The 23164-nt window shown below is 43.1% G+C and overlaps 1 protein-coding gene across 1 annotated transcript in view; it reads left to right on the plus strand.

Moving 5' to 3' along the window:
• The window catches only part of N4BP1 (NEDD4 binding protein 1), a 281533-nt gene that overhangs the window by 256502 nt on the left and 1867 nt on the right, over positions 1 to 23164 (plus strand). The window lies entirely within an intron of this gene.

Genomic DNA, 23164 nt, shown 5'->3' on the forward strand with positions numbered 1-23164 from the left:
TAGACGCAGCTGACGCTGCAGCCAGGGCCATTAACACTAGCGTTATGTTAAAGAGACATGCCTGGTTGAGCATCTCGGGATTCAAAACAGAAATACAAACTTCTATCCTCAATCAGCCAGTTAACCCGGACTACTTATTTGGACCTGAGATTGACACCACCCTTGAAAAAATTAAAAAAGACAGACTGCCAAGTCTATGGGGGCTCTGCAGTCACAGCAGTTTCGGGGTGGCTCCTTTCGTCGCTCCAATACTAGGGGCCCTTCAAGAGGCCAATCCACACAACAGACACAGTACAATAAAGGAGGTACACAATCCACCTTCAATAAGAACATCCGGGGTGGATATCGTGGAAACAACATCAAGGGCAGAGGGAGAGGAAACAACAGTTCCAGATCCTCTGCCAATAACAAACAGTGACACCCTGTCACTGCCCCCCGACCATATAACACCTGTCGGGGGGGAGACTGCAACAGTTCCTGCAAGTCTGGAAATCCATCACCACAGACAGGTGGGTGAGAGACATTGTCCAGTACGGGTATTGTCTGGAATTAACATCCACTCCACCCAACATACCACCAAGACACCGTCCTATGTCCGCAGAGCACTTACACTTATTGCAGCAGGAGGTCATCAGCATGCTGCAAAAAGGAGCCATAGAGCTCGTACCTGTAGAAGACCAAGGCTCAGGGGTGTACTCTCTGTACTTTTTAATACCCAAAAAGGACGGGTCTCTCAGAACTATACTAGACCTCAGGCCTCTAAACAGTTACATTCTGTCAGAGCATTTTCATATGCTCACCTTACAGCAGGTTCTGCCGTTACTCAGTCAGGGAGACTTCTCGCAATACTGGATCTAAAGGATGCGTATTTCCATATACCCATACACCCATCACACAGACAGTATCTCAGGTTCACTATTCAAAATCAACATTATCAGTTCAAAGTCCTCCCTTTCGGAGTAACGACGGCACCCAGGGTGTTCACAAAGTGTCTGGCGACAGTAGCAGCACACCTAAGGAGACCGCACATACATCTCTACCCTTATCTGGACGACTGGCTTATTCAAGCAAAGACGGCCCAGCATTGTGCCATCCACATGTCCCACACCATTCATCTTCTTTACAGTCTGGGATTCTCGCGGAATTATCCAAAGTCACATCTTCAACCCGCCCATGTGCGACATTACCTGGGCGCGACAATAGACACTCTGGCAGCCAAAGCTCAGCCAAATTCAGCGAGGATAAACAGCATGCAATTGCTGATACAAAAATTCAGACCTCAACACTCGCTTCCAGCAAGAGTGTTCATGCAGTTGATAGGCATGATGGCCTCCTGCATCTTCATAGTCCCGCACGCGACACTACATATGCGTCCGCTTCAGGAGTGCTTGGCACGTCAGTGGAATCAGGCTCAAAGACAGTTAAAAGACCTAGTGTTGGTGGGCGGTCGGGCATTCAACTCTCTGCATTGGTGGAACTAACAAAACCTTTGCAAGGGCCGACCGTTCCAAGAGCCTGTGCCACAGATTATACTGACGACGAACGCGTCTCTCCAGGGATGGGGAGCTCATGTACTCCACTACACAGTGCAGGGACTATGGACAGCACAGCAAAAGAAGATGCACATCAACCTTCTGGAATTGATGGCAATCTTCATGGCGATGAAAGCTTTCAAAGTACACTTGTGCAACAAGGTCGTGTTGATCCGGACGGACAACATGACTGCCATGTACTACATACAGAAGCAGGGAGGAGCACACTCTCCACAGTTGTCTCATCTGGCTCAGAGCATGTGGAAGTGGGCCATTCAGAGGAACATCTTCCTCATGGCGGAACACCTCCCGGGCAAAGACAACCAGATGGCGGATCTGCTCAGCAGACACAGCCACCAGATGCACGAGTGGGAGATACATCCATCAGTACTCCAACCGTACTTCCAGCAGTGGGGTCATCCAGAGATAGACCTATTCGCCACAAGGGAAAACACAAAATGCCAAAGCTTCGCCGCCAGGTTCCCACATCCGCAATCACAGGGCAATGCGATATGGATGAACTGGTTAGGCAGGTTTGCGTACGCTTTTCCCCCAGCGCCTCTAATACCGCTGGTGGCACGCAAGCTGAAGCAACACTCGATGACACTCATCCTGGTTGCTCCAACGTGGGCACTCCAGCCATGGTACACCACGCTAGTAGAACTTTCCGTTGTACCGCATCAAAGACTGCGGCTAACACCCAGACTTTTAACGCAGAGCCATGGCGAAATTCAGCACCCAGATCCGCAACAGCTCAACCTGGCGATCTGGCTCCTGAAGTCTTAGAATTTGGCTACCTCAACTTGCCACCAGAATGTATGAACATCATCAAGGAGGCAAGGAGACCCACAACCAGAGCATGTTTTGCGGCTAAATGGAAAAGGTTTGCCATATATTGTAACAATAATGACATTGACCCACTGGATGCATCTATTCAAAACATTATCTGTTATTTGTTGCACTTATACAGATGCAATCTGGCGAACAGTTCCATTCGTATACATTTATCCGCAATAGCAGCTTATCTTCAAAACAGGCAGCACCTCTCACTATTCAGAGTGCCTGCCATTAAAGCTTTTCTGGAGGGACTCAAGAGTGATCCCTCCCAGACACCCACCTTCACCTGTATGGAACCTGAATGTGGTCCTCACCAGACAGATGGGACCACCTTTTGAACCTCTACACTCTTGTGAGATTCAATTTCTTACCTGGAAAGTTGCTTTCCTAGTAGCCATTACCTCACTAAGAAGAGTTGGTGAACTCCAGGCACTAACCATTCAAGAGCCATTCATACATGTCCACGCAAATAGAGTTGTACTACGCACCAACCCTACGTTTATGACTAAGGTGATTTCGCAGTTCCACATGAACCAAACCATAGAACTGCCTGTTTTCTATCCTAATCCAGAAAATGTCGCAGAGAGATCTCTACACACATTAGACGTCAAAAGAGCTCTTATGTACTATATAGACAGAACAAAGGATTTCAGGAAAACAAAACAACTGTTTGTTGCCTTTTCTCCACAGCACAAAGGCAACCCCATTTCCAAGGCAGGAATAGCCAGGTGGATAGTTAAGTGTATACAGATATGCTACGCAAAGGCTAAACGCACACTAACCATTCCTCCAAGAGCACACTCCGCACGTAAGTTTGGAGCATCCATGGCGTTCCTGGGGAATATTCCTTTAGAACAGATATGTAAGGCAGCCGCATGGTCCACTACACATACATTTACGAAACACTACTTTGTAGATGTGCATTCAAGACAGCAGGCAGCTGTGGGACAGGCTGTTCTCAAAACTCTTTTTCATAATGCTGCAGCTGGCACGGGCAGCCGCCGCTAATAGGAGGGACTGCTATATAATCTATGCACAGATATGAATTCAGCAGCCCACATGCCTCGAACCGAATATGCTACTTACCAGTATGCATCTGTTCTTGGCATGTAGGGCTGCTGACCTTCATATCGCCCACCCTCCTCCCCGGCGCCTGTAGCAGCTGTAGCATTCAGAATTACTATAGAGCATGGACATCACTCACGGTATTACACTCCATCTCTGCCACAATGGCGAAAAACAATCTGAGGATGGAGAGGATGCCCATGCGCACTGTAGTCCAGGGGAGGAGCCACCTATATCGTGATACTTCGAAGTCTCTTCCAGGACAACAATGTGCAATCATCAGGACCCAACACTAGGCAGCGATCTATGCACAGATATGAATGTCAGCAGCCCTACATGCCAAGAACAGATGCATACTGGTAAGAAGCATATTCGATCAGCTGTGATTTTACCGTATGGCATTCACTTGTGTACCATTTTGAGAGCTTTTATTTTTGGTGGCATGGCAATCGGGCCTCTAGGAAAAATTCCTTTCGGTACACAAAGCTAGCAATGAATTTCTAAAATTGGAATGCCACAACTAGGGCATTTGATATAAGAAGCTTAATTTGTATTAAAGAGGCCATACATTTTTGTAACCGTATTAGGGTTTGCTATAATTTCGGGCCATTTTATTGATTTGCATTTGTTCCTGATAATAGATTGTAATTTAGATGATCTAAGCAAGGTAGAGGATCTTGTAATTTCTCCCTGCTAGCTGTAAGTTGTGCATTACGATCAGTATTCATTCTTTGCAGTACTCTAAAAACGTGCCCTTGTCCCAGACAGAGACATCTAAAATGTAATTGGTTCATTCTCTATAATTTTTACTTTTACGAACGTATGAGACCTATCTTTGTCAGAAATAAAGTGTCCGTTACCGGAGTGTAGGCCATAGGAGAGGGTCAATGAAGCAACTTGGAGGGCTGCTGCCGGCAAGGATTTATTTGGAGCCAGAGATGCACTGTGTTTTGTCCCCTGGCTCTATGATGGATTGCATGCAGTTTAGAGGTTTGCAGGTAACATTAGCATTACCTTTCATTATGCATTGGGTGAGGACTATCTTCAAGGCTTGTTAGGTGTTGTTTCAGGATAAATAGAGCTTGTGACTGTTTGTTCTTGGGCAGATAACCATTATAGTTATTGTATAAGTTCATAGAGAAGCTACCTGTTTTGTGGATGTTCCTGTGGAGATTTTGACCCAGATTGTCAATCTACCAGAAGCTCTGCCTGCATTTGTAGAATGGCTTCAGTGCAATATGTTATAGCTCTTTCTAGGCACAGGCCCCATTGCCCAAGGTTCCTGGAACATGCAAAAGTGATAATGCTCAATGAAGTGAGCCCACTCTGGGTCAGGAAATGTATATTGTAACCCAGACAAGATTCATGACACAAACTCTGTTATCTGAACCGGTTGAGAGCAAATGCCAGACAGATAATCTCATCCCTCCTGCAAGGGGACAAAGGCACAACTACATTGTTCCCAGATAATGGTTAAGTGACTCAAATAGATGAAATATCTGGTCTGTTGATCAGAGATAATCCACCATATGTGTGTTTGCAGAGTCCACATTACCTAGGGTGGAGGCTACTGGACTAAACCTCATAGGGCTGGCGTTGTGGTAGTTAGTGTGAACCAAGGGTATCTAAAGAGAGACATTCTTTCGGCTATGTTGCAGAATTGAATTTGAACTGAATACTGGGTCCATTTGTCTAAATTGTACATTCGTAGGTTATTTAAGCTCCCACCTATGCTGGTCAGTCATTCTACAGACACACCTCTAAGTGGCTGAAAGATCAAACACCTTATAAAGAACTCCTGAGGGGGTGTTTCTGCCAGCAATTGTATTGCTCTTAGAGAGATATAGTGCTTTAGGGTCTACTTTGTAAGTCATACATTGTAGACTTCGAGAAGTTTCTATGGAAAATGCAGAGTAATTTGCATCTCTGCCTTCAGTGGGCAGCCACTGAAACTCCTGCAAGTGAAAAGTAGAGAGTGGGGTGTAGTAAAGTGACCTTGATCGGTAGGTTATTCTGACTGCACAGATCAATAGGTGTACCTTGTGAAAATATTGTGTTAGACCCAGCAGTTGTGAGCTACAGCAAACAGGCTAAACAATTCTAATGGCTCATATCATTGGTTTCCTTTGTGCAGCCTGCATAAATGGAACTACTACCTGGCTTTATTTATTATTATTATTTTGTTTACATTGGATGCTGTATTCCTTTGAATAACTGTTCAGGTTGAGGTTTAACTAGAGATCATTTAGAAATCACTCCTAAACTTGTCTGTAGAGCTTGGAGTTGTAGGCTGCTTAGAATTGTAGTCCATTGCAATGAGGCTCTGGTTTCACTTAAAGGCCGATAAGAGTAATATCTCATTTGGATGTGTGCCAGACTTGGATTACTACATGTATGAGTTAAGATATAGGCATGTTCTAGGTAGTGAAGCAAAGGTCTAATGGTTTTCAATAGTCGCTGGCTAATTTCTGATGTGTTACAATGTTGCACAAATATAAAACTCGTCCTATCCACATCTGTTCCCATTTGGTTAGAAAAAGAAAAAAAAAGTCTTTCCAGAAATGCTCTGGTAACAGGATTCACTCGTCTTCATGCAAATTTTACAGGGAAAAAAACCCTGATGAAGGGCAGGCCCGAAATGCATTGGGGACCCTGTTCATTATGTGAACTTTAATGGCCAAAAAATGAAGATCATGTGAAATTAACATTATAAAAACAAAAAGAAGAAAATTAAACGGATTGATTTGGAATAGATTGTGAAAAGAAAGCATTAAAATAAAGCTTATCGAAAAGAAACCGGTTGAAAGTTTTACAAGTCATAAAGCACAAAAGGAGTGCCGAAAGGGTCTGTTACTTCCCTGCTGTAGAACGCTTTTCTGCATTACTATTGTCCCTTACCTCATGGTCAGGAGGTGATACTCTCTGGCACACAGAAAATACAAGGAAAGTTAATACATCATTTCTACAGCACTTATACCATGAGAGTGTGATCGTCACTTACATATATTCACCCATTCAGTGAAAGCCATAGTTCAGCTCTCCATAATGGAACAACTTTCAGGAAACCAAATGTCATCTGACTTCCACTGCCCGTAGTTAAAATGCTGCAAGATCATTTAGATTGCCCATAATTCTGAAAAACGTAGATTGGACCTAGCAGTATGTACAAGTTCTCGTATGCTGCTTCCCCTCCCTCCTTATTCTTTGAAGATGCATCTACAGGCACGGGGAAGTCCGCCTGTGACCAGAATGGTGTTCTCCCTCTCTCATATGCAACTTTGACTGGAGTATACAGGGGTCCTGCTAGCCAGGTCCCCAGTACAAATGTTGGCAAAACCTTTAGCACCCTTTATAAGTCCCTAGTCGATGGTACACCTGGTAGCTAGCGCCTGAGGTGATAAAAAGGTCCCTAAGCCCACAAATTGTGCTACCCTAAGGGACCCCTCACCAAGCATCTGCAGGGCTACTGTCGCAGTCTGCCTGTCTTGGTGCTGTCAAAAGTGAAAACACGACATGTCACACATCGGTTTGTGTCATGTCCCCTAACACTGCATGTAGTATTTGTAATTCACCCTCACTGCAGGCCTGACAGCCCTAAGGCAGTGTGCTGAATAATACATGTGTGGGCATACCTGCATCAGCAGATATTCCCCTGTGCTGGTCAGTCCTATTACTGCCAGTACAAGTGACCAGGGAAGCCATTTAAAAACATGTAGAGGACACTGGTGAAAGAGTTCCCCAGCTACATAATGGCTTCACCGAAGATAGGGATGTTTTGTATCAAACATCTTGAATTGGTAAACCTACACTGGTGCGAATGTCTGATTTACCAATACATGCACTCAGAGGGCACCTTAGCGGTGCCCCCTGAAAACCTACCAGCCTTTGGTGTCCTTGCTGACTAGTTTCTTCCAGCCTGCCACCCAAGACGCTGTTCTGATTTCCTGGGGTGAGAGCCTTTTGCTCTCCAGAGACCCAGAACAAAAGCCTGACCTGGAAGGGGTTGTAACACCCCCCCCCCCCCTCACCCCCCCCCATGGGATGACCTGATAATTAGCCTCCCCGTTTAGAGCCCCTTGGCAAATGGTCAGTTGGGAAATGTAGCTAGTATAGTAAGCGTGCCACCTCCAGGCTGCTAGCACCTCTCAGGTGGGCTACTGTGAGGTGGACAAAAGTTTTCAGAAGTAGCTATCTTTGTGATGGCATACTTAGGAGTTATAGGACAGGGTTATGCCCACTTTCCACAGGAAGTAGTAATAAAGCAGGCTTAGTGACCTAAGGGTTCTGCTACCTTACACTCCCCTAAGATTCCTAAATTCAATATTTAGGGGAGTCCCTGTTACCAGAGAAGCAGATCCTGGTGACCTACGAAGAAGATGAAGAGCCGCAAAAGCAGAAGACTGAAGAAAGCACCTGACTTGACCCTAACACTGCTGTAGTGTTTGCTGTTGTCAGTCAACCCTGTGCCAATGATGACTCCTCCTGCAACTGAGTGCCTTCAAAATCTGGGACGACTTTCTGCCTTTAATAAGGACCAAGACCTCCCGTGAAGAGTGGACCTGTTCCAAAGAACTCCAAAGGAGAAGACTGAGGTCCCTGGAACCTCCAAAACACGACACCCATAGAAACCACTGCACCCGTCGCCTCCGGCCCTAGTTGGAGTGGGCAAACTGCCACCAAGGTTCCCCAGCCCTCCAGAACTCGAGTCGATCATGGTCTCACCCTTTGTGGATTCCATGACGTTGCCTGCAGTCTCTGCCTTAAGGCCCCTCTCAACTACTGCTGGTAAGAGAATCCCGGTGCCTAAAGACACCTCTGCATCTGCCACCCCTGGGCCATTGAGAAGAGAATCTCGGGTATCCCTATGTCCCAGAGAATCGCAAGCCTTGAACCCCACTGTTGGTTCACACTGACTTCCTTGCTAGAACCTGCAACCCCTTTTTACAGAGACTGATCCCCATTGAAAGCTATTGGGCTCCGACATGGATTTGCACTCTGCACCTGGCCACCCTCTTGCTGGTGGTGTACTGATGGTGCTGCATTAGACTTTGCCCACCACTCATCTTATCTCCTGGAGATAGGCCTTGAAAGTCGATGCACTATACCTGTTTGCAAAACTTGTTCTTCCTTCCATAGGATAACATTGCAGAACTCGGAAATTGCACTGTCCACTTTTTGAACAAAAAAAAATTTATATTTAAAAACGTTCTTACCTGAACGCTTTTTCCTCTGATGGCAAAACATATATAAAGATACTTCATATTGTTACTGAAAAGAAAACCCCTGGACTCTTTACACAGTATAGCAACTCATTGACACATCACATAAAGAGCCAGCTTCCTTCAATATGTCTCACAGGTGCCCCTAGTTTCCAGAGTCTCCGTTCTCTTCCACACGCCATGGTAGATTGACATTTTTATATAGTGTTGCAACAGCAAAACATGTATTTCCCTTTGCCATTCTTCCACTGTCTTCCTCTTCCCTGGGACCAGAATTAAATAAGGGTGTTCAATGAATCAAGACGTTAGTTTTTAAGGTCTCTTCCAGTGTTTGGATCCCGAAGTCCCATATTCCCATGCTCTTCACTCCTGCTCTTAACTCCGGTTCTCTTTCAATTTGGTCATAAAGTACTGTTTCCAGTATGTTGGATATTTTCTTTCCTCATGTTGAGATGATAGTGAATGAAAATCAAGGTAGAGTCAGTGCTAAAAGTAAATAAGAGCATTTATTCAAGCTCCTTTGTTAGAAAACTATGTCCCATTAGCAGTTCTCGACCTTTACTTCTTCCACTGATGCGCATCTCAAGGTGCAGAGTAGTCCATATTTTATGAGCTGCCTTTTACTGGATGCTCAGTGTACAGATGATTGAAATAGTTACATTGTGAGGAAATCAGTGGTTTTCTTTTGCTGCTCTTCAGAGATTAGTATTTCCTGCTCTTTTTTATAAATCAATCAAATTTGAAAGAAGGGCCCAGTTTAAAGATGATACTCAAGTGGCCCACTAAGATGATGAGTTTGGGTGCTCCATAGTTTTGAAGGTTAAAGGGATGATGAAATGGCTTTAGAGAATGCAGATTAGCTACTTAGGAAAGACCATAAGCTCACATTGATATCTGCGTATCCGAGCCAACATCTTTAATGTTAACAGCAAATGGTAATTGCCTCATTGTATCCTTCATTTGCCCCTAAGTGGCTGCTCAGCACTGTCAGCGTTTTCTATAATGAATGGGCTCTTTTAGTGATTTACCAACAAAACTAAAACAGATGCCTGGATCTTGGGTGTTTTCATGTGAGTCAGCAAAAGCAGGAATTCAAAGCAGGAGTCACGGACGTAGAATGTCCATAGTCCCAGAGACACAACACTTGCATCAGCGATAACTGTAGCACTCTGTAGCTTGGGCCAACAGCATTTTACATCTGAGATATCTAAACCACCTTTTCATGAAATAAGATGTTTTAACATTTGCTGAGAAGTTGATTTGATTGAATTAGTAGTTTGTAGAGCACAACATTTACCTTTAGAGCTTCTTAGCACTGATCAAGAAACCCCACAATTGGGAAAGGTTCATAGTGAAGTATTTAAAGAAAAAACAAGTGTTAAAAGTTTACAAACTGGTGGTGGTTGCGATTGTTTGAGGTAGGCAATTCCACGCCTTGGCATTCAGTACAGAAAAGGTCCAGCCGCTTCAGCAAACTCTGGCAAAATCCCAAATCACCAGTAAATTAACTTGTTGCAATCTAAAAGTTCTTACAAGGGTGTATTTAAAAAAATATTTAATGAAAGTGATGAAGGGGCAGCGGATGGCTTTGTGACAAGGGCAGGCCACCCTCACTCATTTAAATCGATTATTAAAAAATAATCATAAAAGAACATTGCAATACATGATTACATCTAATGAAATCCAGTTCAATTAAATGTTAGTATTGAATTATCGTGAAGATATGTATTATACATAAGGCGAGAACATCTAAGTCTTAAAATTTGACGTTCCATTGACATGTTTTCTTTGCACAGCGGTATGTTTTCACTGTTTATGGTCAAGTGCCATTGAAACTTTAAAAAAACATGTATAAAAACCAATTCCGTACTGCATGATGATTATGTGAACAAGGGCACTTGTTGCCCGAAACGCGTCATGCTGGATGTGAGGAAAAAGGGATAATAAACCGATCTGTTGATTCAAGGCTGCCTGGTGGTCCGTTGTTTCTGGACTGCCGTTCGGGGAGACCGAAAGCTGTTGCATATATATATCTATATATCTCAAAAGTCGCCCTGAAGCAAGGACGCACACTACAGCAAAGTGGTTTCACCAGCCATTTATTCAACGGGAACCGGCATTTTCAATTTCGATACAATAAAATCCTGACACGTTTCGGGGCTCTGCGGCTCCTTACTCATAAGACTGCAATGAAAAACACTGAAGTGCTCGTTGGCGCTATTGCTGCATGCTGGTTTGTTTTATACACCAGCTCGAGTATAAACTACTAGCACCAGCATGCCCTTATGAACTCACCTGAATGGCTCACTGGGGTTTTCATTTTCTAGAGGTCTATGGGAAAACTATCTGGCCCTGGAGGCTTATTTGACCTCCTCAAGCGCAAAAGTGATTTTCATGGGGAACCGAGAGACCCCTTACAGGGACTGCCATGGAACAATGACCAAATGAGTAAATGTGTTTTAAATGATCTACCCATTTATCTGGGCTGATGGTGGAACCGAGCCCATCATACAAAGGTAACGATGCCTGCTTTCCATTTACAATGTCCAAAACCCCCTTGTGTCCTTCACCTTGCACATATGAATTTGGAGGTCCCTTGTTTCCTCCTTGATTACTAATTTCCTGTTGTTAATTGCCTGTTTATTAGCTTGCCTAGCTGCTACAATAGGCTGCTTGTTTCTACGTCAAGCATTAAGGGTTTCACAGAATATGTGATTAGCGATTCTGCATCCAAGTTTAATTGCCCTTCTAGCTCCTGAGAGATCAAGCATGACGTGTCTGATAGAGTAATTAAAAAACCTGGAAAGCATCTGAAAGGTCAGTGGGCGAGGGATACACTATTAATAAGCCTTATAATTAAGCTGAATAAGTAAGTACAACAAGGTAGGAATATGGATTACTTTCCATCTTAACCCAAGTCCATTATCCTTCTGAGAGGTGCCAGTTTGACCAGGGGAAACAGAGGAGCTCAAGCGGTCAGGAAGATTGAGGACAAACTCAAGAGTGCTTTTTATGGTCCCTGTAGCAGTTTTCAGTCATCACCCTCATCCTCCCTCCCCCCTCCAAGAGTTAGCAAACAGTTCATATTACCTATGATTGAACTTGGGCCTAACCAACAAAGGTGGGAACCCAGTTAAAGGGGTCCGTCACAATATCCACCATTTTGGGGAGGCCTGAGTTACACAAAATCTTATTTAGCCTCAAACCCCTGTGATCAAATGATTTGGTAAAAAGAGGCATGCCAGTCATTAAAAAGGGGTCAGACCTTTAAAAGGCTTAAAGAACTTTTAAAACTGACAGCATCCGGAAAAGTGTCTATTAGCAACCTATGCCATAGGCTGAATTTTAAAAATGTATGTGAAAAAAGTAGACTTATTCATTAATATAATCCACAAAATCTAGATACCATTATGATTAAAAGCAATGGGGGCAAACTTAAAGAGTTTAGAAATGCGAATCAGCAAGACCTCCCAGTGCTCTCTGCCCAGATGAGGCAATGGATGGAATGATGAAGCGCAAAACCATTCCATGCAATTTCCTCTAGGGCCTAGGTTGCTTCCAACATTATAATGTCAAATTGTGTAATAAAATCAGTCTACGTCGGGCCCTGCTGTTTAATGCGAATACCAGCAGTATTCCAACAGGCAAGCCTATAGCAAGGCCTTGTCTGTATGTAGTTGAGGAACCAGCAGGTGCATGGCAGACCTTGGATACCTTGACTATATCTTTAGCTTCAGTTAAATCCTTTGATTGTCAATCTATACAAACTAGACCCAATAAGGGGAGGAACCTGTTTAAAGTTAAAACCCTGTCATCTTACAGGCTCATAAACCATTGGTGTAAACAGCTGGAACCGGTGCTGCACCCTAGGTTGCAGGCGTTAATAAAAATCCTAGCATAAGAACATTGATGCAGCCATTCAAAGGATGCTTCCTCTGGTTTCTTGAGATCAAACAATGGGCCTAACTCTGTTGCCTGCAATTAATCACTATACAATCCCACCATCAAATTCTTAGTGGTAGGACCACTTCTCCTGCCAAATATTGGTATTTTCCCTAATATTGAAATGTACGTTTTGAGCCAACCATTTTCTTATTTATAAGTTCAATCAGTCGGTACTTGTTAAGCCCAGCTACTCACCCGTTAGGGTCTCTAGGTGCAGGGGGGAGGTTGCAGGTCCGAACTGGGCGCTGTGGTTCATTCGAAGAACCAGGTCTTGAGTTCCTTCCTGAATTGTGTCCGTCAACGGGAGAGGCTGAGGTGAAGAGGCATGGCATTCCAGGATTTGGGGGCATAGTCTGAGAAGAATCTTCCTCCTGCCCTGATCTTGCGGATCCGGGGTACAGTGAAAGGGCCAATTAGGCAGAGTGGATGTGTTTTGTGGGTGCGTGGAATGAGGCGGTGGTTCAGGAATGCTGGTCCAGCATCGTGCAGGGCTTAGTAGGTGTGTGAGTAGCTTTAAGGTGACTTTTTTTGTTAACTGGTAACCTGTCCAGTTCTTGTAGGAGTTTGGAGAGGAGGACCAGTCTGGCTGCAGTGTGCTAAAGTTTTCTGAAGAGTTTCTAGGTGGTGCCTGCGTAGTGTGTTGCAGTAGTCGAGTGTGCTGATTATGAGTGTATGGGTGACCGTCTTCCTGGCGTCAGTGGGAATCCATCTAAAGATTTTCAGAATCTGGTGAAGAGTGTGGAAGCGTGAGGAGTTGATTCTTCTGTGAAGTTGGGCAGAGACGGTACATCTGTCGTCAAAGCAGCATATGGCAGTATTCTGGTATGAGGTTGAAACATGCAGGTCAGTCACATCAGGCTGGGCAGAAACCTTCTGTATCCCGATCAGACTGAATGCTCTACCCCTAAGCCCCCCCACTTGTATGCCACTCTCCTCTCAGTACCTTTGGGGGTGCCATCATCTAGTGGTGCCGGGAAGTTTGGCGTTGGCAGATCCCATATATACTTGTGGCATGGACTTGTCCAAGTTGGAGACACTGGCAATAGAAATGGCTTGTCCCATGGGCCCGGTGTAAAAGGCCACATTTTCTCTGGCATGTGTCAGAGTACGGTCCAGATCTGCGTTTTCAAGGCTCCTCATTTTTTCTACCAATGGAGTGACACAGGCAACAGAAATAGCTGTAAACTTGACAAGTACCTGTTCCCAGTCAGGATTTGGAGCTCCATTTACAGATGGCTGAGGTGGACCAGACTGACAGTTTTTGCATAGACACCGCAGTACTCTAGACCTGTGGTTACCAACCTGCTTGGGCTGTTGTTTCTTTTTGGCAGAGGGTCCACACTGCCACATGGGATATAACTGAATTGTTGAGGTCACCTATAGTGGACAGGTGAGCTTGGGACTCCAATTCACTGGGTAATCGGTTACCAGTGGTCAAAGAGTCTCTGACCTCAGAGCATGGTTGAAATCCTGGCTGGCCCAAAGGAGGGGACAACTTGGGTCTTCGATTAAATTCAGGAATAAACTTTTCTCTGCGAGTTCTATCTCTTTAGAGATGACCCCTACCACATGGGCCAAAAAGGACACCAGCGTAGTGGATCAGCTTTATTATTATCCTTACCCAAGACCATTTTCTCTTTCCCATGTCTCCCCAAGCTTAACCCCAAAGCAGATGTTATATGTTGGCAAGATAAGTTAGACGGAACTACCCTGCAGTTATTATAGGTGGAGTTCCTATTATGTCACCAACTACTTTAGATGAGAAGTGTCTCGCTGTTTTAAAAGCAAAATCCAAACACTAGGGGAGGTGACACAGACCAGCCAATGAATGGTGAAGATGGGCCTACTTCTGGCCTAGTTTTTGCCTGGGCGCATCCCGCGCATTTCCCACATGCTGCGGCCTCTCTGCACTTAAGTGCACATTGATGGAGCCCTCCTCCTGGGCTCAAGCAGAGGATCTTGAGGCTTGTTCCCCTTATATAAAGTGCAGTGTGCAGTCCCCGCGTGCCGTGGTGCCTCTGCCCTTGAGAGCGTGTGGGTGGAGCAGAGGATGTAGTCCCCAGAACACCATAAATGGACATCTTGTGAGGAAAGTAATTTATTATATGGGGTTATTGGTCAATATCTCCGCGTAATGAATGTACAATTACGTTTTGAGACCAGGCAGGTTAGTTCGTAAAACCATGGCTCAGTTCTGGGTAGCTGTGGCTCAGAGCAGTCAGACTTCAACAAAGGAACAAGTGTAAAGCAATATAAAGTATCAAAAAGTTGAATAAGAAGAGAATTCAACACAGTAAATATCTGCCACCAATTTACACCAATAGGTTGCATTTTGCTCTTTAGTCACCTCAGCAACATAAATCTACCAGAGGGTTCTTGAGATGCACATTTTCAAAGGAGCAATAAAACATTCTATAAATCTTTGTAATCTGCTGTGACTTGCGTTTTAGGATTAGCCACGACAAGTGTTTTGAAAATGGCTATATGGGCTCTCTTGTGGAGAATAACTCTGTTAGCCAGTCACAGGGACCAGTCAGGTCCAGGTGAACGGTGGCCTCGTAGTCCAAGCAGTCTTCAGTCCAGTTGCTATGAGCAAACCTTCATAGAAGTCAATGGAGTGGTCCTGATATAAGGAATGAAGGATGCTCAACATGTTAATGGATGAAAAGCTGGTGTCGGGTGGTCTTCCTGTAGCCACTCCTTCGTCCACAAGCACCTGGGGTAGCTCTCTTTGGCCACCAAAGCCAATGTCCTACAAAGTCCAGGTGAAGTCCAGCACACCACTAATCAATCTGCCCTCCAAGACTCTTCCAGGTCAAGCAGACTCTGGTGCAACTGGTGAGGGCCGGGAATCTGTCTGTTAAGTTGCACCTCAGCGTCTAGTGGCAATCAAGCTTTTTAATGCTTGGCTAACAAAGGAGCATGCTTCTCAGCTTTTATGGCCCTGCGGCTGTAACTGGGAGTCAGCCTACCGACTCTTGGAGTCACAGTTTGTGTACAACTTTTCCATAAGTGAAACACCACAAGCACAGTCCTTTCCTTGCTAGCCCAAGATGCAGCAAGTGCTATCTGGCCTTTGGTGCAGCTGTTTTAAGGTTTGAGTGACAACGATGCCACTTTTATGTCCGCTACAAGCCTGGGGAACGGGGCAGTCTAGCTAATTGGCTACCAGGGCCTCTCCCAACTGATGACTTCCTGCGAAGTGTGGCATCTAGCTAGCCCAGAATGCACTATGCTGCGCACTCCCAACATGGCAGACCCTTCTTTTCATGTGGGACGCTCTGTAGCACAACCCAAAATATGGCTCCATGGGTGCTACACACCCTATGGAAAAAACTGTTTGATCACAGCTATTCCCTCTCTGCCCAAGATGCCAACCTGTCTGTCAAAGCAGAAGAGCAGTCCTTCTCGTGTGTTACTGCCATTTGCCCTTCATAAGCGTCTCTCACCCACTCTGGCCATCCTTGTCAGGAGGAAGTTGCTCCTCTACTCTCAGCAGGTCTTTTGTTTCTCTTCCTGGGGGTTGTTCTCAGCTCTCCACAGGAAGGCAGAAAGCTGTCTCATGGACAGCAGCCTTAACTGGTTACTGGATACTTTGGGCAACAAAGCAGCAACTTTCTAAAGTTGTCATTTGTACAAAAGTTTGAATAAAATCTGCTTTAGCAACAAGTAGAGTTTATGGTAACAATTTGTTTGATACCTTGAAGTACCATATTTAGTAGTACCTTTTAGAAGTTAGCACTGCTGAGTTGTTGGTGTCTAGCACCATACTCGCCAATGGGGCTACTAGGGTTTCCACAGTATAAAGAACAATGCAGGGATTTTACTGCCAGTACATGTAAATTTAATAAAGCACATGTCCATTTTTTAAACATAATGCACCCTACTTTTAGGGATCAGTAGGACTGCCTTTAGCAATGACCTAGAAATCTTAAAAAGGAGGTTTTGGGCTTGCTATTATTTTAAATAGCAAAGTTGATTTAACAGTTGTGAAACTGCTCGACCGTCCAGCAGTACGGGCTGGGAGTCGTGCTTTGCCACACTTGTGAAGGCACAATAAGTGCTGCAGATAACTAGAGACACTTAACATACAGGCCCTTGGTACCCCCTGGCACAATATACCATGGACTTATAAGTAAGTTGGCTCACACAAATTGTGGTAAGCTAATAACATCTATCCTTTTAAGGGTCAGAGCAATGTTACTGAGACCCGTCTTTTATCCACGACATCCCACTTTGAAGACAATCTTTAATTATATTACAGGCATAATCATTGGTACAATCTAGACATACTTTTAATTGAGTGTCATCTGCATGTGTGAAATAATTTACTCAAAGAGAAAAAGGTGGCTACTGCTGCCACATCACTATTAAACCTGATCGGGCTCAGTGCCAAACCATGTGGAACTGCACAAGAGACCATTTAAAATTCTAAATCAAAAGGTGCCAGCTACTGTACTTCAAAGCACTCAGATTGATAGAAGACATAAACCAGTTCAGGACACTGTCCTTGATACTGAGTCCCAGAGGCTGTTATTTACTACTGCATCTGGCATTGTTTCAGTGCTGTATGATATGCCAAAGCCCGAATGATGAGTACAAGATGTCATTTGATTTAATAAATTCAGAATGGCCAATGCTTTCAACAATTTTAGCTTGAAATAATGATATTGGCTAATTGTATTTATCTATACTTAACAAAGGAATAATTATTTCCCACTTCCAAGATTTAGGGACTTGCTTGATTCAAGCAAAGGTTTACCGACTATTGTCCAGTTAGGAACAAGCATTTGCAATGCAATAGGTTCGCATTAGGAAAGTTTGAGCTATTGGTATTGTAAATGACACATTTTTTATTTATGTGTTGGTTTTGAAAATAGCCAAACAGCTTTGTCATTTACAATGCCAATAGTTAACTTTCGCAAATGTGACACCTATAGCATTTGTAATGCAATATGTGTTGTATTTACGTGACTTCCATGTATTGATATTACAAATAACAATGGATTTTAATTTTTTTTAATAATACTGAAATAAGTTATTTTAATGTATAATGGCAATAGCTTTAACTTTTGTGAAGATTATGTTCAGTGTATTTTATTGTGACCAAAATCCAAGAACAGAAGTGAAATATTAACATCTTTTTGTGACCTTTGTAATAAAGCTTGAAACATTGAGAGAACATATTTGAAACAGTTGTTGTTGAATGGTTGCACAGATTGATGCTGTGGCGGCGGTGAGTGATGTTGTGGTGGCGAACGAGTGATGCAGTGGCGTTCAGTGATGCTGTGGTAGCGCATAGTAATGTTGTGGTGCCCCTGAGTGATGCTGTGGTGGTGCTGAGTGATGCTTTATGCTATGCTATGTTTGGTTTTGCTATCCTATGTTTTGTTGTCCTATGCTATGTTTTGCTATCCCATGCTTTGATTTGTTATGCTATGTTTTGTTATGCTATGCTGTGTGTTGTTATGCTATGTTTTGTTCTGTTATGCTATGCTTTGCTTTGTTATGCTATGCTTTGTTATGCTATGCGTTGTGTTGTTTTATTATGCTATGCTTAGTTTTGCTATGCTATGTTATGCTATGTTTTGTTATGCTTTTCTACGTTTTGTTGTGTTTGGTATGCTATGCTATGTTTTGCTATGATATGTTTTGTTTTGTTATATCTTGTTGTGTTTTTATGCTATGCTATGTTTTGTTGGTTTTAGCTATTTTGTTTATGCTATGTGTTGTTGTCATGCTATGTTTTGTTATAGCATAGCATAACAAAACAGCATAACACAACACATAGCATAAAAACATAGCTAAAACCAACAAAACATAGCATAGCTTAAAAAAACACAACAAAACATAACAAAACATATCATAGCATAGCAAAACATAGCATAGCATACCAAACACAACAAAATGTAGCAAAGCATAACAAAACATAGCATAACAAAACATAGCATAACAAAACATAGCATAACAAAACATAGCATAACAAAACATAGCATAACAAAACATAGCATAGCAAAACATAGCATAACAAAACATAGCATAGCAAAACTAAGCATAGCATAATAAAACACAACAAAGCATAGCATAACAAAGCATAGCATAACAAAGCATAGCACAACCAAACATAGCATAGCAAAGCATAGCATAACAAAACATAGCATTGCATAACAAAACACAGCATAGCATAGCATAACAAATCAAAGCATGGGATAGCAAAACATAGCAAAGCATAGCAAAACAAAACACAGCATAGCATAACAAAACACAGCATAGCATAACAAACAAAGCATAGGATAGCAAAACAAAACATAGCATAGCATAACAAAACATAGCATAACATGTTTTGTTTTGCTATCCTACGTTTTGTTATTCTATGTTTTGTTGGGTTTTATTATGCTATGTTTTGTTATGCTATGCTAAGCTTTGTTTTGCTATGCTAAGCTATTTTTTTATGCTATGTTTTGTTGTGTTATGCTATGTTTAGTTATACTATGCTATGTTTTGTTTTGCCATGCTTTGTTTTGTTATGCTATGCTTTGTTTTTTTATAGGCATGAGGAGACAGGATTGGTTTGCTGTGCAATGAGTAGACTGTGGTTGGCAGTGAGAGAAGCTGGCATTGATGTCCAATGTAGGAGTAGACATTGGTGGGAAGTGAAAGGCCTGGCACTGGTGTATGGTGTGAGTAGCAAGAAACGGTGGGCAGAGTAAAGAACAGGAGGGCAGAGTAAGTACTGGTCTCCGTGGGTAGTGTCAAGCGCTTGCACCGGTGCGCAGTGTGAAGTGCTGCAGCAGTGAACAGTGGAAGGGGGTGGGACTGGTGTGCAGTTTCTTCACTGGTGGATGCTTTTAAAAGTTGGCACTGGTAAGCGATGTGTCCGGCTTGCAAAGGTAGCCAGTGTGGGTGGGTCTAGGAAATGTAAGAAGCTGGCACCGGTGGGAGGATGTGTGCGGGTGGGCTGTGGCAGGATCTGGAATTAGAGGAAAAATAGGAGCTACCAAGGGTATACAATGTATGAGTTCACACTGGCTTGGAAACCTCAAGGCGCTGCCTTCTGAATTAACCACTTTGTACAGACAACAAATTCACTCCTAATTTTCAAGAGATGTATTTGTAATACAAGACAAAGTCCAGGAGAGACTGGTGACAACAGACCAACACACTCGAAGAAAGCTACAGACCAGCGAAGCTAGATCTCGCCTTTAGCATCACTTTAATATGTACTTAACGTTTTTTTTTTGTTTTGGAATAACATGCAATTTGCTTGTGTAGTTGTGTCTTTGGTGAGAATAATAAACATATGCACCCAGTATTTTTCTAAAAGATCATTTATACTGTGAAAAAGCCCGAGCACCGATCTTTGTTGTTGTTGTTAAGCATTAAGTTGCATAAAACAGGATGGGCACAAATACATCCTTTTCGGACTACGAAAGTAAAACAATTTCCTTACCCAGGCCCTACTGTTCTTGTATTATCAACATTGTCCACTTAGTGGCACTAAAGAGTCACTTCTCCAAACTAAAAATGAAGTAATTCCTTTGATAATACAAGTTGTTCCTGAGCATTGTTAACTATAGAGGAAAGATGAGGAAGACTCAGGAGTAGAAATCTCGAGAGAGTATGGATGGCGTGTGGTCTATAACTGATAGGTCGTCCTTGTGTTCACAGTCCAGAGGGAATTCGTATTCAGCATTGGGGAGCTGGTAGGTGCACCCCTGGGCCGCGTCTTAGAACAATATCAGTCGAACGCTAGTGTGGGGAAAAAGACATCTTTTTTGGCTGCCCGGCGCGCTAATGCCTGACTCTGGAGGATCCCAGACCCCCAGAGGTGAGGTTGTGGTGGATAAAAAAAAAAGCTGCGGTGCACCATGCCAAGGCTGGCAGCCACGGCACATGATAAAATAAGTGGTCGTGAACGAATACGGATTCAATTTCTCGCCTGTGTGAGTGACCCGGGACAAGTAACAAGAACGTACAGGAAAAATGTGGTCAGCACACCTCGGTGGTGTGTCCCCTGGCCTGGCATAACTCAATCCGGGCAGTCGAGGTCATTCTATCACGACCCTCATAAGCGACAGGGGAACACCCACTTGTAAACAGTAGAGAGGGGTCTTTTGGAGTTAATGGTTGGAACTCTATCCTGTTTGTTCCCTTGTTCAATAGCTCAGATGAATGCCATTGAAAATGCATGCAATACATGGGTACGTGCAATATGTCCTACCTATGAAAATAATTATATGTGTTGTTGCAAACTTCGTTAATTAATAAATAATAAAGAAAGCTGTTAAACTGTGTAAAGCTAAAGGTTTAAAAAAGTAATTGAGAAACAGGCGCCCTCGCTGCTCTCGTGATTCACAGCAACCCATTGATAAATAAATGACATGCACCCTCGCTTAGAAATGAATAGAGTCCCACTGATCATTTGGAAAACAAGTAACCCATACCCAGGTCTTGAAAGTGTTCAAACACCAATATAACCCGTTCTAGCTACTTCCTTGACCATCTGGAAAGTGCTTCAGCTCTCACAAGGAGTATAGAAAGTGCCTTTTAAATACCAACCCCATATAATACAAACCTATTGGACAAGATAACCCCTGTTGTCCACTGGAAAAACAAGCAAAGCACTAAAGTGAGGGCTTCGGATGGCAAATGGGGGATCATTTTCGCAGCCGCTTTGATGTTCTCAGTGGCTGCGCGGCTCACTGAGAACATCAAAGCGGCCGCAAAAGTGATCAGCAGGCGAACAAATGGTACGCGCGCCCGGCGTACATGCACTGTACCCTATCCACCTGCTTTGGGAGCATTTTTGACAGCTCGACTAAATATCTCGCCAAAGCATTGCTAACGCAATGCCTTAGACGAGACCTAAAAATGGTGTCGGTTATTAGTCAAACTCTTGGTGGGACAAGGATTCAAAAGATGAAGTTTAGATTTTTGATGTAATTTGCTCAACCATCACAAGGGAGAAAGAAGGGAAAGCATTAGATGTATCAGAATCTTCCCTGGGAGGAGCATATCAGGTAATATTTGGATTTCTGAGTTATTGTGTGTGGAGGTACTATTTTGTTTTGCTTGATTATTTTCAAAGGACCCCAAAATAACTACAAATAAGGTTCTGATGAAAAAAAAATTGATAGACCATTGCAAAGGGTTTGAGTGAATTCGATGGAAGTGCCACCTCTGAAATGGACACACTTTTATTTATAGAAAATACTTATTTCGTGGGGTTAAAATGTTAAGTCATCTTATTAGAATAGTGTGCATCCATGCCTGTTGGATAAGGTTCTTGTAAGAGTTTAGAGAAACTTTGTAATTAGACTTAGAAAACTCAAAGGATGCCTCAGTTTCTTACAGTTTTGTTTGGTCCTCAAAAGTGTACTAAGGTTTAGTTGGTATAGCTTTATGTATTGGAATTTTTTATGGGATGGTGACATCTAATGCAGAGGTAGTCTGATAGTCAACTGCAGATGCATTCCCTCAGTACAATTAGAATAGCAAGGTGGAAAGACAGCCAGAAAGGTAATCATCTGTTCACTCTTCAATTTGGCGCATAGTCTATTAAAATATGCCAATTTACTAGAAACACATTCACGTACTTGTGTGATGGTTAGAGGAAAAAAATACAGGTTTATGGTCTTTCCATGGAATGGCCTATGTGTAACTGAATTTACTCACATCGGAGTTGGTAAAAAGTAAATGGAGTGTATTATTTCCTGTATGTGTACGGTAAGTCATCGATTATGTAATTTACATGAATTTATATGATTCTATTAAGTTCAGAGTTTTTTTCATTGAGGGTCATCGACACAAACATTAAAATCACCTACAAGAAGTATTTTGTTGGAGAGGAGCATAAGTGGCATGATACTATCACCCAGCTTATTGACAAAGAACTTTAGAGGCTCAGTAGGTCTATAATTCAAAATTCAATTTTTAGGTTTTAGTGGCGTTTAGCTTAATATTTAGTGCATGGGTTTCAGCCATAGGTATTGGATTGTACCTAAGATTTTAATGTTAGGAGTGCAACTGAATATATTTACCATACCCACTGCTAGTCAGAGTGGGTTCCATTGCTTATTCTTTACCCTACAGTGGTGTCTGTCTGAATTTCATGGCCAGAAGATACTCTGAGTACTCTGTTACAAATAATAAATCAATATTATATTTCGTAATGAGGCAGAGCGAGTGTGTTTCATCATGGATCTAGAATTGATTTGTGTGCAAGCAGTCTAGGGCAGGGCCCTTTTAGAGAATCTGGGGGAGGAGTAAAAGGCTTGAGGTTGGTATTACCTTGATAAATTTAGGAGAGGCACAGTATATTTCAGAAACTACATGTGACTTAAAAAGGTCGCTCTGGATAAACCTGTATCTTGTTGAGTGTGCATACGAGAGAATTAGATCCCTTGCAATGCAGTGTCACTTAAGACGTAACAGAGTACCCTGTCCACCAAACTGTCCGCCCACCTCACTTAGAGACAATCAGACATTAATTATTCCACCGACTGAGCCACCATTGTCTCTATCGACCAAAGGATATTTATTACACCGTCTGCTGTATTAGGGGTG

Source organism: Lissotriton vulgaris, chromosome 12 (genome assembly GCF_964263255.1).
Source record: "Lissotriton vulgaris chromosome 12, aLisVul1.2, whole genome shotgun sequence".
Lineage (NCBI taxonomy): Eukaryota > Metazoa > Chordata > Amphibia > Caudata > Salamandridae > Lissotriton > Lissotriton vulgaris.